General features: G+C 42.2%; 1 protein-coding gene across 1 annotated transcript in view; it reads right to left on the reverse strand.

The window, feature by feature from the left end:
- Positions 1–13,478, reverse strand: part of FANCL (FA complementation group L) — a 182,364-nt gene that overhangs the window by 115,446 nt on the left and 53,440 nt on the right. The gene's annotated exons all lie outside the window — the stretch shown is intronic.

The raw sequence follows: 13,478 nt of genomic DNA on the forward strand, positions 1-13,478 counted from the left end.
GTTCAAAAGCATCAATTCTTCGGTGCTCAGCTTTCTTCACAGTCCAACTTTCACATCCATAAATGACCACTGGAAAAACCATAGCCTTCACTAGACAGACCTTTGTTGGCAAAGTAATGTCTCTGCTTTTGAATATGCTATCTAGGTTGGTCATAACTTTCCTTCCAAGGAGTAACCGTCTTTTAATTTCATGGCTGCAATCACTATCTACAATAATTTTGGAGCCCCCAAAAATAAAGTCTGACACTGTTTCCACTGTTTCCCCATCTATTTCCCATGAAGTGATTTCCCATAAAGCAGGGCAAAGGCTAATAGTTTTGCCAAGAGAACACACTGGTCATAGGAAACACCCTCTTCCAACAACACAAGAGAAGACGCTACACATGGACATCACCAGCTGGTCAACACTGAAATCAGATTGATTATATTCTTTGCAGCCAAAGATAGAGAAGCTCTATACAGTCAGCAAAAACAAGACCAGGAGCTGACTGTGACTCAGATCATGAACTCCTTATTGCCAAATTCAGATTTAAATTGAAGAAAGTAGGAGAAACCACTAGACCATTCAGGTATGACCTAAATCAAATTCCTTATGATAACACGGTGGAAGTGAGAAATAGATTTAAGGGACTAGATCTGATAGATAGCGTGCCTGATGAACTATGGATGGAGGTTTGTGACATAGTACAGGAGACAGGAATCAAGACCATCCCCATGGAAAAGAAATGCAAAAAAGCAAAATGGCTGTCTGGGGAGGCCTTACAAACAGCTGTGAAAAGAAGAGACGTGAAAAGCAAAGGAGAAAAGGAAAGATATAAGCATCTGAATGCAGAGTTCCAAAGAATAGCAAGGAGAGATAAGAAAGCCTTCCTCAGCAATCAATGCAAACGAATAGAGGAAAACAACAGAGTGGGAAAGACTAGAGATCTCTTCAAGAAAATTAGAGATACCAAGGGAACATTTCATGCAAAGATGGGCTTGATAAAGGACAGAAATGGTATGGACCTAACACAAGCAGAAGAGGTGGCAAGAATACACAGAAGAACTGTACAAAAAAGATCTTCACGACCAAGATAACCACGATGGTGTGATTACTCACCTAGAGTCAGACATGCTGGAATGTGAAGTCAAGTGGGCCTCAGAAAGCATCACTATGAACAAAGCTAGTGGAGGTGATGGAATTCCAGTTGAGCTATTTCAAATCCTGAAATATGATGCTGTGAAAGTGCTGCACTCAGCATGCCATCAAATTTGGAAAACTCAGCAGTGGCCACAGGACTGGAAAAGGTCCATTTTCATTCCAATCCCAAAGAAAGGCAATGCCAAAGAATGCTCAAACTACCACACAATTGCACTCATCTCACACACTAGTAAAGTAATGCTCAAAATTCTCCAAGCCAGGCTTCAGCAATACATGAACCATGAAGTTCCAGATGTTCAAGCTGGTTTTAGAAAAGGCAGAGGAACCAGAGATCAAATTGCCAACATCTGCTGTATCATGGAAAAAGCAAGAGAGTTCCAGAAAAACATCTATTTCTGCTTTATTGACTACACCAAAGCCTTTGTGTGGATCATAATAAACTGTGGAAAATTATGAAAGAGATGGGACTATCAGACCACTTGATCTGCCTCTTGAGAAATCTGTATGCAGGTCAGGAAGCAAGAGTTAGAACTGGACATGGAACAACAGACTGGTTCCAAATAGGAAAAGGAGTTAGTCAAGGCTGTATATTGTCACCCTGTTTATTTAACTTATATGCAGAGTACATCATGAGAAACGCTGGGCTGGAAGAAGCACAAGCTGGAATCAAGATTGCTGGGAGAAATATCAATAACCTCAGATATGCAGATGACACCACCCTTATGGCAGAAAGTGAAGAGGAACTAAAAAGCCTCTTAATAAAAGTGAAAGAAGAGAATGAAAAAGTTGGCTTAAAGCTCAACATTCAGAAAACTAAGAGCCCATACATAGTAAAGTGCTAAATTCCTTAACTTGAGATACCTGGTTTTCTTTACTTAACAACAATCTTTTGACGTTCAGACTACCTGCCCTTTGTTGCAAAACTTCTAAGTAACTTGGCTCCTCCTCTTGCCTCCTCAGAGCAGGTCTCTCAGAATTACTTGAAGTCCTAAAACTTCCCACAGAATAAAACATTACTTTCAACTTTTAGGTTGTGATGAATGTTTTTAAATTCCATAAACAGCTTTATTGAGATATAATTCATGCATAACTCACCAATTTAAATTGTGCAATTCCATATCCACCGGCTGTGTGTGTGTTTGTTGCTCAGTCGTATCTGGCTCTTAATGACCCTATGGACTGTAGTCCACCGGGCTCCTCTGTCTGTGGGGATTCTCCAGGTAAGAATACTGGAGTCGGTTGCCATGACCTCCTCCAGGGGATCTTCCCCACACAGTAATTGAACCCAGGTCTCCCACATTTCAGGTGGATTCTTTACTATCTGAGCCACCAGGGAAGCCCCTCCCAACCCCAGTCCTAGGAAACCACAAATTCACTTTCTGCCACTATCTATTTACTTGTTCTGGATATTTCATATGGATGGAATTGTACAATATGTGGTCCTTTGTACCTAGCTCCTTTCATTTAACCTAATTTTCAAGATTTATCCACAATGTAGCATCTATCAGTACTTCAATTATGGCTGAGTATTACTCCATTGTATGGAATGGCCTCATTTTGTTTATTTACCCAGTGATCAGTTGATGGGCACCTGAGTTATCTCCATTTTTTGACTATTAAACATAGTGCTACTATGAACATTCATGTATCACATTATATATAGATATATGTTCTCATTTCTTTCAGGTGTATAGACAAGTGGAATTGCTGAGTCATATGGTAATTCTAGAGATTCTTAGCGTTTGAAAAAATCACCAGCCTCTTATCTAAAATACACCATTTTACATTCTCACCAGCAGTATGTAAGAGTTCCAATTTCTCCACATTCTCTCCAACATGTGTTATTATATTCCTATTTCACCATAGTCCTCCTAGTGGGTGTGAAGTGGTATCTCATTGTGGTTTGTTTGCATTTTCCCTATGACTAATGATATTGAGCATCTTTTTATGTGCTCAATTCACCATTTGCATATCATTTTTTCCCCATTTTCTGGTTCCCAGCATGGGACTGCCACACCACAAACAAGCTGGGGTGAAGGTGATCAGAAGCCCCTTGTATCCTGGTCCATGCTGAGCCTAGGGTGTAACCTCCACCCTATGAGTGGGGGTGTGTGGAAGAACGGAGCTTGTGACTTCCTGGCTACACTTGCCAGAATTTAGCCTCTGAAATTCAGAGCCAGAGGAAATAAGTGGTGGGCTACAGATGGGGAAACAGTGGAAACAGTGCCAGACTTTATTTTTGGGGCTCCAAAATCACTGCAGATGGTGACTTGCAGCCATGAAATTAAAAGATGCTTGCTCCTTGGAAGGCAAGCTATGACCAACCTAGATAGCATATCCAAAGGCAGAGACATTACTTTGCCAACAAAGGTCCGTCTAGTCAAGGCTATGGTTTTTCCAGTGGTCATGTATGGATGTGAGAGTTGGACTGTGAAGAAGGCTGAGTGCTGAAGAATTGATGCTTTTGAACTGTGGTGTTGGAGAAGACTCTTGAGAGTCCCTTGCACTGCAAGGAGATCCAACCAGTCCATTCTGAAGGAGATCAGCCCTGGGATTTCTTTGGAGGGAATGATGCTGAAGCTGAAACTCCAGTACTTTGGCCACCTCATGCGAAGAGTTGACTCATTGGAAAAGACTATGATGCTGGGAGGGATTGGGGGCATGAGGAGAAGGGGACGACAGAGGATGAGATGGCTGGATGGCATCACTGACTCAATGGACGTGAGTCTGAGTGAACTCCAGGAGTTGGTGATGGACAGGGAGGCCTGGCGTGCTGCGATTCATGGGGTCGCGAAGAGTCGGACATGACTGAGCAACTGAACTGAACTGACCTCTCTGTGAGATATTGTATCCCTTGACTGTGAGCTGAGGGGAAAAGGAGCCCTGTCTTCCTGGTAATGAAGAGGAAAAGTTAAAATTTTACATAACCTCCTGCTCCTTCTGCCTCTGTAACTCAGCTTGCTCCTTGCAAAATCTGGATCACATAGGTCTCAGAAAGTGGGGACTCACAATACTAGGAATTGGAGTTTATCTCACTCACTCTTGTCCTGCTCTTTGCAATCGCCCAGCTCCTGAACAACCCACAAACCACTTAATCATGCCTGTCCGTGTATAAAAACTAACCCTTTCGTTCGGGGCTCAGAACTTGGAGTGTTAACTCCTCTGGGCCCACTGGCGAAATAAACCTGGGTTCTCCAACTCTCCAAGTGTGGTGCTTGGTTTCTTGAGTACTGGTTTCTGCAACAGTAATACCGTCCAAACTGGAAATACCATCATATTGAGCTAAGGAAGCTGGGACAGAGAGAGAAAGCAAATCATGGCTCAAGTTGATATTTTTGAATAACTATTTCTTCCTGTAATGTATTCCCTTAGGACAATTTCCAGAGGCGTTAAATGCTTTTTTAATGCCTTATTTACTAGAATTTTCAGACTCTCCCTGCTTAGTGTACATATCACTGAATTTGCTATATTATTCCCTGGAACAAACACTTCAGAAATCTCTGTGGCTAAAAAAAAAAAAAAAAAAAAAAGCTTATTCCCTGCTCATGCTACATTCCAACACAGGTTGAAATGCTTATCACAGCAGGGACCCAGGCTGATGAAGACTATTTCAGCATGTGCTTGCATAGTCACTGCAGCAGAGGGAAGGTAAAGACAGATACCAGAACTTAAAGTCTCCTGCAAGAAGTGAATCACGTCATTTCACATTTCATTGGCCAAAGCAAAAAACATGGACACCTCTTTCTTCAAGGGAGCAGAAAAGTATATGCTCACTACATGTGTGGAAGCAGAACCAGGATTTTTTCAACAGTTCTATTGATTATCACACAGTGAATATCCTTCTGATTATTCTTTTTAGATTATGTTAACCTGTAGAACCTTGGAAAATTTGAGGGAGGGATAGAGTGCAAAATGCTTTTTTCCCCCTAATATGGCATTTAAGGCCTACTTGGTGCTTAGTCGCTCAGTCGTGTCTGACTCTTTGTGACCCCGTGGACTATAGTTCACCAGGCTCTTCTGTCCATGGGGATTCTCCAGGCAAGAATACTGGAGTGGGTTGCCATGCCCTCCTCCAGGGGATCTTCCCAACCCAGGGATCGAACCCAGGGCTCCCACACAGCAGGCAGATTCTTTACTGTCTGATCTACCAGAAAATTACCTACTTTTGGTAATTCATTGGAAATAAGTGATTATATTTGTGCTCAGTTTGTGGAGCAGTGCATTAAGATCACATTTTGAGACACACACACACTTCAGTGGGGGCAGAATAATAGTGGTCAATTCCACCTCACTGGTGTCAGTAAAGGCTTAATAAGTGAGTTACTTTTAGATTAGTCCTCAACTATGAATGTTAGGTCTTCCACAATCCACCTGCCAGTGCAGGAGATGCAAGGGATGAGGGTTCAATACCTGGGTTGAACCTGGAGGAGGAAATGGCAACCCACTCCAGTATTCTTACCTGGGAAATTCATGGATGAAGAGTCTGGTGGGCTACAGCCCATGGGATAGCAAGAGTTTGACACAATCGAGCAACTGAGCATGTACTCATGCACATAATCCTGGAGTTATGTGTCCACCAAGTGAAATAAATTATCCTGCAAAGAAGCTGAATAAAAGTTACAGTAACAAACAGCTTAGAATATCTGAGAAACTGCCATGAGATGCTTACACATAAGGGATGGGGATTGGCATGATGTAAGGCTGAGCAGGTAGGAAAGAAACACATGAGTAGGCATTTGGGATTGATCCTAAAAACAAAGCAGAGCTATTAAAAGCTTTTAGTCTGGAAACTAATAAACTTCACTTTTAGAACATTTATCAAAAAAAAAAAAAGAAACATTTATCAGAGAGCGCTATGGAACATGAATTAGAAGACGCAGAACTAGACGCAGTAATATCATGTAGGAGATGATTATCACAGTACAGGGAAGGTGCTGAGGAAAAAGTTATGAGAATGCATGTTTAATGAGGTAGATCCTGCCCCTTGGAAATCTTTTAGCTCCTTCTCTTCATCCAGTTATAATAGCTGGGGCAGTTCTTTGCTCACGACCCAGATAATCATGATGGTGTGATCACTGACCTAGAGCCAGACATCCTGGAATGTGAAGTCAAGTGGGCCTCAGAAAGCATCACTATGAACAAAGCTAGTGGAGGTGATGGAATTCCATTTGAGCTGTTTCAAATCCTGAAAGATGATGCTGTGAAAGTGCTGCACTCAATATGCCAGCAAATTTGGAAAACTCAGCAGTGGCCACAGGACTGGAAAGGTCCATTTTCATTCCAATCCCAAAGAAAGGCAATGCCAAAGAATGCTCAAGCTACCACACAATTGCACTCATCTCACACGCTAGTAAAGTAATGCTCAAAATTCTCCAAGCTAGGATTCAGCAATATGTGAACCGTGAACTTCCTGATGTTCAAGCTGGTTTTAGAAAAGGCAGAGGAACCAGAGATCAAATTGCCAACATCCACTGGATCATAGAAAAAGCAAGAGTTCCAGAAAAACATCTATTTCTGCTTTATTGACTATGCCAAAGCCTTTGACTATGTGGATCACAATAAACTGTGGAAAATTCTGAAAGAGATGGGAATACCAGACCACCTGACCTGCCTCTTGAGAAATCTGTATGCAGGTCAGGAAGCAAGAGTTAGAACTGGACATGGAACAACAGACTGGTTCCAAATAGGAAAAGGAGTACATCAAGGCTGTATGTTGTCGCTTTGCTTATTTAACTTATATGCAGAGTACATCATGAGAAATGCTGGACTGGAAGAAACACAAGCTGGAATCAAGATTGCTGGGAGAAATATCAATAACCTCAGATATGCAGATGACACCACCCTTATGGCAGAAAGTGAAGAAGAAGTAGAAAGCCTCTTGATGAAAGTGAAAGTGGAGAATGAGAAAGTTGGTTTAAAGCTCAACATTCAGAAAACTAAGATCATGGCATCCGGTCCCATCACTTCATGGGAAATAGATGGGGAAACAGTGGAAACAGTGTCAGACTTTATTTTTTTGGGCTCCAAAATCACTGCAGATGGTGATTGCAGCCATGAAATTAAAAGACGCTTACTCCTTGGAAGGAAAGTTATGACCAACCTAGATAGCATATTCAAAAGCAGAGACATTACTTTGCCAACAAAGGTTCGTCTAGTCAAGGCTATGGTTTTTCCTGTGGTCACGTATGGATGTGAGAGTTGGACTGTGAAGAAAGCTGAGTGCTGAAGAATTGATGCTTTTGAACTGTGGTGTTGGAGAAGACTCTTGAGAGTCCCTTGGACTGCAAGGAGATCCAACCAGTCCATCCTGAAGGAGATCAGCCCTGGGATTTCTTTGGAGGGAATGATGCTAAAGCTGAAACTCCAGTACTTTGGCCACCTCATTCGAAGAGTTGACTCATTGGAAAAGGCTCATGCTGGGAGGGATTGGGGGCAGGAGGAGAAGGGGACAACAGAGGATGAGATGGCTGGATGGCATCACTGACTCGATGGACATGAGTCTGGGTGAACTCCGGGAGTTGGTGATGGACAGGGAGGCCTGGCATGCTGCAATTCATGGGGTCGCAAAGAGTCAGACACGACTGAGCGACTGAACTGAACTGAGTTGAGGTACTGCAATATGAAGTACAGCACCAAGTGTTGGATACAAATCTAACCAAGCTTTTGGATGTAACTTCCTGTTTACTGGTAATAAAAAGAAAAAAAGAGAAACAAGTTGAATGAGATCAGAAGGAAAAGATCAGGAAAGTTCAGAAGGCCAAGTATGAGTGAAAGTGTTAGTCGCTTAGTCATGTCCAACTCTTTGCAACCTCGTGGACTGTAGCCTGACAGGCTCCTCTGTCCATAGAATTCTCCAGGCAAGAATACTGGAGTGGGTAGCCATTCCCTTTTCCAGGGGATCTTCCTGACTCGGGGATCGAAATCATGTCTCCTGCATTGCAGGCAGATTCTTTACTTTCTAAGCCACCAGGGAAGTCCTCAAAGCCAACTAATCCAATTTCTTCACCCAAAGGTATGGGGGGAAAAAAAGCAAGAGGAGAAATGGTTCAATTTTAAAAAGAGACTTAGAAACAACACTTAAGAGCAATTTGAAGCTTTGTTTGAATGGTAATTTGAATAAACCAATTGTGCATGCATATGCAATAGTCCTGGAAAAAAGAGATTTCTGAATTGGTAAAGTCTTGAAGTATGTACATGTTAAGTCACTTCAGTCGTGTCTGACTCTTTGCAACCCCATGGACTGTAGTCTGCAGGCTGCTCTGTCCATGGGATTCTTTAGGCAAGGATACTGGAGTGGGTTGCCATGCCTGCCTCCAAGGGATCTTCCCAACCCAGGGATCAAACCACGCCTCTTGTCTCCTGCACTGGCAGGCAGGTTCTTTACCACTAGTGCCCACTGGGAGGCCTAAGGTCTTGATAATGGTACAAATAACTAAGACTAGGCATGATAAAGAGAAAATTGGTATATTTAGTATATAACATGTTAAGATGTAAGTTCTTGTGGAACTTTTATATATTTTCTAGCGCATCGCTGGCGAGACATTGTGCCTGGTGCATTACAACAAGTGCTCGACTATCACATCCAGGGAGATCCAGACAGCTGTGCGCTTGCTGCTACCTGGGGAGCTCGCCAAGCATGCCGTGTCCGAGGGCACTAAGGCTGTCACCAAGTATACCAGCTCCAAGTAAATATAATACGCCTTGCCGCTGTTAATGGAGAAGGCAATGGCACCCCAGTCCAGTACTCTTGCCTGGAAAATCCCATGGACGGAGGGCCTGGTGGGCTGTAGTCCATGGGGTGGCTAAGAGTCGGACACGACTGAGCGACTTCACTTTCACTTTAGTATATAACATGTTAAGATGTAAGTTATTGTGGAACTTTTATATAGAGATGCCCATAGACCAATTGTTTTCAACCAAGAGCAATTTTTGACCCACAGGTGACATTTGGCAATACCTGGAAACATTTTTGGTTGTCTCCTGGGAAGGTGTACAGCACTACTGAAATCTAGTAGGTAGAGGCTAATGAAGGATCATGCATAAGACAGTCACCCACAATAAAGAATGATTCAGCTCAAAATGGCCATATTGCTGACGTTAAGAAACCCCATAAGAGGCAATCAAATGTCTACACAAGGAATGTGGAGACCAGGGTTGCTTTATTTACTTTGGCCTGGTGTACGGTAAGCTCTAATATTTGATGTGTGCTAAGTCGCTTCAGTCATGTCTGACTCTTTGTGACACTTTGGACAGTAGCCCATCAGGCTCCTCTGTCCATAAGTATTCTCCAGGCAACAATACTGGAGTGAGTTGCCATGCCCTCCTCCAGGGGATCTTCCCGACCGAGGGATTGAACCCACATCTCTTATGTCTCCTGCATTGGCAGGTAGGTTCTTTACCACTAGTGCCACCTGGGAAGACCCTAGTATTTGATAATCCCTTTATATTGTGTAAATCTCCAGATTCTTCAACAACTGGGGGAAAGAGACAAAGAGAGAAATACTGTGTCAAGTGGGCTGAAGCTTAGCTGATTGGTCTTAGATTTGATAAATGTACATTATTAGCATATAGGTGATATTAGGAAGCTTGGAAGTGAATGAGAACTTCTAGAGCAGTGGTCCTTGAATCTCACTGTGGACCAAAACCACTGGGGCAATTTTGAAATGACGGAGATGCTTGGTCTAAACCCAGAGACTCTGAGTTAAATCTCAGGTGGTGGGGGGAGGGTGATAAGCCTCATATCTTTAAAAACTCTTCATATCATTTTCTTTTAATGTGTAGCCACTATAGAAAATCTAAGTTGTTTTTTCTTTTTTTCTGAACATGTTTATTCATAAGACATACTGCATTCAGAGTGGTAGCTCAAGCAGTTAGCTGTAGTTTTTTTCTGGGTTTGCTAAAGCAAATTGGTCTCTAATGGTAAAATAAAAGGCTGGAAAGTCCTTGGCACAACATAGAGGAAATAATGTAAAGATTTGGGGAGACAAGAAAGTAGATTAAATGGATCATGTCTCTCACCCCTATATCCTGACAGGATCCTGAAGACTCCTCTCCCTTGCCAATAAAAATACAGTGAAAAAGGAAATACCTCAAGTATTTAAAAATGCTTTAGTGTTTGTTTTTTCCTGGGTTGGGAATGTTTGTGGAAGGAGCTATAATAAAAATGGTATTCCTGATCTCACAGGGGATGTGAGAAGCCAGCTGAGGCCTAACCCAGATGATGACTGTTAACAGTCTGAAGCAAAGTGGGTATTGTTTTAATAGCCAGATGCTACACTCAGGGATCAGGGAATGGCTTCAGTAGCAGAAATCTCTGACTGTGGTTAATTAATCATGGGGTCCCCAGGAATGAAATAGACAGACAGCCAATTAAGGTGTGTCTTGATTTATTTAACCAAAGCTATTCTAAGTCTGGTGAACAGAGGCCTCACTGGAACCAACGTGCTAGAGAATTTTGGGTTCACAGACTCAGCATCACCCAATGAAAGGGAAGGCTGGTACCCAGGAGGAAAGATACTGCTGAAACACTACACAAGCCTACACATTTAACGTTCTGCCTTGTCTTTGCTAATGGGGCTAGCAGTCATTTGACCTGCATACTTGTACACTGTGGAAAGGGGAAATACTTGAACTTGGGAAATATTGGATATTGGCTCAAAGTTATCATTGATTCCTGGGGACTTGCAATTCCACTGTAGTCGGCTGGATAGAGTCGGGGATCATTGTGGAGTCCAGGTGATAAATGGTGTTCCGACCTAAGTTTATTTCATGGTTGGCCGAGTGGGACTCCCCTAACTATCCTGGGCTCGTTTTCTCAGATCCTGAGTGAGTTGTGGGAATGGGTATTTTAGGAGACTGGCAGACCCCACAACTTCTTTCTTCCCCTATAAAGACATAGCTGTTATTTTATGACAGGCCATTAGGTACTCTCTTCCCTAGCCAAAATAAGGAGTGAACAGGAACCCTACAACCATGAAGGCTGCTTCCTGAAAGGTGTAGATTTGGTGATTAATAGACTGGTTTGGCTTTTGTAACCTCATAGTTCTTGGAGAATGACAGTGGATTATTGGAAACAAAATCAGTAGAGGCTCCAGTTGTGGCTGCCATGGCAGTTTTTTGTCTTTTTTTTATTCCTCCTTGGTAGAATAAATGAATGTATCTGTTAACAATTACTGTGTAGTTACTGATCTTGTCAAAATATTTTTTATGTATCTTGGTGGATAGGCACCATGAGCAGTTTGTCTTCATTGAGAGACATAAACACCAATAAATCTTTATTGTCCTGCCTTAGGGAAACACAAGCTTTCTGGCTGTGTGTTACAGTCTAGTGTGCTGAGTCTTTGATCAAGGTACCATTTTGATCCAATATACACAAAACTTCATGCTGATAGGCCATGAAGATCAGAAAGTAGAAATGCTCCTGGGTGCTGTTGTAAGTCATATATGCAACTGTGAAAGTGTAGAAGACTAAAGAGTTCTGATACGAAAGTAAAGGGCCTGAGTGTTTGAGGATCTGTGGCATTCCAGGCTACTCCTTTCAAAATGAGTATCCTAAATTTTGGATGCTGCATCTTTTTATGTCTTACTCTGACTATGAACAAGATGATCTAAATTTTATCCTTCCATGATTGGGGTCCATAGTGAAGGAAAACTTAGGTTCAGGGTTTTACAGCAAGTAACTGTCAACTGGTCCTTGTGACCTGGAAGTTCTCATGGTGCTTGAACTTTCTCTAGCAGATTGAGATACTGAATGGGCTTGCTAACTCTAGAAGTATCCTAGATTTATTGGTATTTATGTCAATGAGGACAAACTGCTGATGGTGCCTACCCACCAAGATACATAAAAAATATTTTCACAAGATCAGTAACTGCACAATAAATGGTAACAGATACATTCATTTATTCTAGCAAGGAGGGGAAAAAAAAAAACAAAAAAACTGCCATGACAGCCACAACCGGAGCCTCTACTGATTTTTCCCCCAATAGTCCACTGTCATTTTCCAAGAACTATGAGGAAATGACAACCCACTCCAGTGTTCTTGCCTGGAGAATCCCAGGAACAGGGGAGCCAAGTGGGCTGCCATCTATGGGGTCGCACAGAGTCGGACACGACTGAAGTGACTTAGCAGCATGAGGTTACAAAAGCCAAACTAGCCTATTAATCACCAAATCTACACCTTTTAGGAAGCCAGGTTAGGATCCTTGCTAACAGAGAAGGAGCCTAAAATTTGGACAAAGACCATGCTCTCTTCTGTATCTACATTTTGTGGAAAATTTCCTGACACTGTTAGCTCTTGAAGAAACTGACTGTGGCATTCCGTTTGGCTCAAGCTTCAGTTGATGAACTGTGTATTATTCAGCAAACCTAGCCTTAAAGTTTGTGGTGCCCAGTAATTTAATAACTGGACAGCTTCTACATACCTATGCCTTTTGCAAACTTCTACACTTGTTTCAACTCTATAGTCTAAAGGGAGTTTCCTATAAGCAATTGATTGATGATGTAAAAGTTGGTTTTGTATTCTGATTTAAATAGTGGAGGTATTGGAGCATTTTGTTTTAAGAATGAATCCATACAATATTCCTATATCACATGGAAGAAGATTGTTGGCTCCTAGCACAATGAAGAATAGATATCTCTTTAGGAGGCAGAATTGTGTTTCCATGTTAGACTCTTTTCATGGAAGATCTGGCCTGATTGAGATATATATTGATCCTGGGGAGGGGCTAATAGTATAAATTTTCTTGAATTTGGAAGGATAAGATCATCAGTTCAGTCAGTTCAGTCGCTCAGATGTGTCCGACTCTTTGCAACCCCATGAACTGCAGCACGCCAGGCCTCCCTGTCCATCACCAACTTCCATAGTTTACCCAAACTCATGTCAATTGAGTCAGTTATGCCATCTAACCATCTCATCCTCTGTTGTCCCCTTCTCCTCCTGCCTTCAATCTTTCCCAACATCAGGGTCTTTTCAAATGAGTCAGCTCTTTGTATTAGGTGGCCAAAATATTGGAGTTTCAGCTTCAACATCAGTCCTTCCAATGAACACTCAGGACTGATTTCCTTTAGGATGGACTGATTGGATCTCCTTGCAGTCCAAGGGACTCTCAAGAGTCTTCTCCAACACCACAGTTCAAAAGCATCAAATTCTTCGGTGCTCAGCTTTCTTTATAGTCCAGCTCTCGCATACATACATGACTACTGGAAAAACCATAGCCTTGACTAGACGGACCTTTGTTGACAAAGTAATTTAATGTCTTTGCTTTTTAATATGCTGTCTAGGTTGGTCATATCTTTCCTTCCAAGGAGTAAGTGTCTTTTAATTTCATGGCTGCAGTC

This window comes from Bubalus kerabau, chromosome 11, assembly GCF_029407905.1.
Source record: "Bubalus kerabau isolate K-KA32 ecotype Philippines breed swamp buffalo chromosome 11, PCC_UOA_SB_1v2, whole genome shotgun sequence".
NCBI classification, from domain to species: Eukaryota; Metazoa; Chordata; class Mammalia; order Artiodactyla; family Bovidae; genus Bubalus; species Bubalus kerabau.